At 39.9% G+C, this 2,591-nt stretch overlaps 1 non-coding gene across 1 annotated transcript; it reads left to right on the top strand.

Annotated features, from left to right (window-relative positions):
- Positions 1-1,868: 1,868 nt before the first annotated feature.
- LOC140893979 (small nucleolar RNA R71) lies at positions 1,869-1,974 on the top strand. Its single transcript, XR_012153537.1, has one exon. It is a non-coding gene; the product is annotated as a small nucleolar RNA R71 (small nucleolar RNA).
- The last annotated feature ends 617 nt before the right edge of the window (positions 1,975-2,591 follow it).

Consider the following 2,591-nt stretch of genomic DNA (forward strand, 5'->3'; position numbering starts at 1 on the left):
AGGATGAAATAATTACCGGGTTAGTCGAATTTTCTCCCAAAAATGCATAACATAAATGACCAGGCAGTTCTTTCAATTCAGGAGTAGAAGAAACTGGTACCTCTTTGCTGGCTTCCTCAGGCACTGCTTCAATTTTGTCTTTGCCTTCTTTTTCCTTTGGCAAACTTTCAAGAGCAAGAATTTGCTCTCTAAGTTCCCAATCATCACCATCCACTTGATTTATGGAATTAATCAAGCACCTAGCCAATGCGTCCTCCAACTCCATTCCTGCACAAAAATTATATTCATGAGAATCAGATGACTCAATGAGATTACAAGAATGTACCTCATCTTGGTATTTCATGGTTTTATAGATATTGAAGGTGACAACATTACCACCAACTCGTAGAGTAAATTCACCCTCCTGCACATCAATTAACGCTCTGTCAGTTGCCAAGAATGGTCTCCCCAAAATTAGAGGGACATCTTGATCTTCTTCCATGTCAAGCACTACAAAGTCAGCAGGAAAAATAAACTTATCTACTTTTACCAGTACATCTTCCACAACTCCTCTAGGATAAGTAAGAGAACGATCAGCCAACTACAGAGTAATCGTGGTTGGTTTCACCTTGCCAAGCTCCAACGACCTGAAAATAGACAAAGGCATTAAATTAATACTTGCACCTAAATCACATAATGCCCTATTAACAGTCGCACCACCAATAATACAAGGAATAGTAAAACTCCCTGGATCTTTCAATTTTTGTGGCAGTTTCTTTTGTAGGATGACGCTGCACTCCTCTGTTAACTTCACTGTTTCAAACTCTTCAAGCTTTCTCTTCCTCGCCATCACATCCTTCATGAATTTAGCATAGTGCGGCATCTGCTCCAATGCATCAGCGAATGGAATATTAATATGAATTTTTTTGAAGATGTCAAGAAACTTAGAAAACTTCTCATCCAACGCTTTCTTCTTGAACCGCTGAGGATATGGCAAAACAGCTTTTGGCACAGGCGGTTTCTCAGGCACAACTGCAGACTTGTTGGAATTTTGGCTATCAGATTTTTCAGACTCTACCACAATCTCTTCAGCTTCCTCATCAACCACTGCCCTTGGGTTATCAGTCCCGAGTTCTTTACCACTTCTAAGCATGACAGCCTTGCACTGCTCCCTTGGATTAATCTCAGTATTGCTAGGAAACACACCTCTCTGCTGATTATTCAATGCATTCGCCAGTTGACCAATTTGTGTTTCAAGATTTTTCATAGAAGCGCTCACATTGGTCAAGTGCGTCTCCATACTATCAAGCCTATTCTCATTCCTCTTAAATCTTGTGGATGATTCTGCAATGAAATTACTCACCAAATCTTCCAACGATGCCTTACCTTCACCATTCTGAGTATTGAACCCCGGTGGAGGATTCAACACATTCTTATTGTTTGCATAGGAAAAGTTCTCATGATTACGCAAACTAGGATGATACTGATTGGGTACAGGATTACCTCGATAGTTGTTGTAATTCCTGTTGTTCACATATTGAGCTTGCTCCACACTCTCAAATCCATCAGCAGAATTTATGGCAGTCGCCAGTGATGCTGTCTCAGTAGAACTTTGATTTACTTTGGTCAGTGCAGCCAACTGTGTAGAAATAGTAGCCATCTGAGCAGTCAAAGCAGAGAATGCATCAACCTCATGAATTCCAGCAGGCTTTCTTATTGCAGATCTCTCACTCGGCCACTGGTAACTGTTAACAGTCATTTGCTCGAGCATCTCATAAGCTTGCTCAGGAAATTTAGAAAAAATTGAACCTCCAGCTGCAGCATCCACAGAAATACGAGTTGGCCCATTCAAACCATTATAGAATAATTCGATCTGTTCCCAATCCGGAAAATTATGGTTCGGACACTTCCTAAGCAATTCCTTGTACCGCTCCCAGGCTTCATACAATTGCTCAAAATCATGCTGTTTGAATGTAGTGATCTCTATTTTCAACTGAGCAGACTTAGCAGGCGGAAAGTACTTGACCAGAAATTTAGATGCCATGTCTTCCCATGTGGTGATACTCCCAAGAGGTAAAGACTGCAACCAACTACGAGCATTGTCCCTAAGAGAGAATGGGAACAATCGTAGTTTGATGGTGTCCTCAGTAACACCATGATCTTCACCGTGTCAGCTATCTCCAGAAAAGTACGCAGGTGCAAATTTGGATCTTTTGTAGCTGCACCCCTGAACTGATTCTGCTGCACCATATTAATCAGAGCTGGCTTTAACTCAAAATTATTTGCTATGATATTCTGCCTAGCTATCCCAGAATAATGAGCATTGATCACCGGTAAATAGCACAAGAATTATTCTAATGACTTCTATGGAGTTATATGCCTCTCGAACAGTATAAACACCATAGATGTATTTTCCTATGTCGTATTCAAAATCTCCTCTCTCGAGTGATAGATTCTAAATAAAATATCATTCAATCTATGGCCAGTAAATTAAAAGAATTAAGATCAAGAAAACACAAATAAACTGTGCGAAGAAATTTAAATATATAAATCAAAATATGTCAATCATGGTTTCCAGTTAAGATCCGTCTACCTCTAGACTAAGAAATTAG

The sequence above is a fragment of the Henckelia pumila genome, chromosome 3 (assembly GCF_033568475.1).
Source record: "Henckelia pumila isolate YLH828 chromosome 3, ASM3356847v2, whole genome shotgun sequence".
Taxonomy (NCBI): Eukaryota; Viridiplantae; Streptophyta; class Magnoliopsida; order Lamiales; family Gesneriaceae; genus Henckelia; species Henckelia pumila.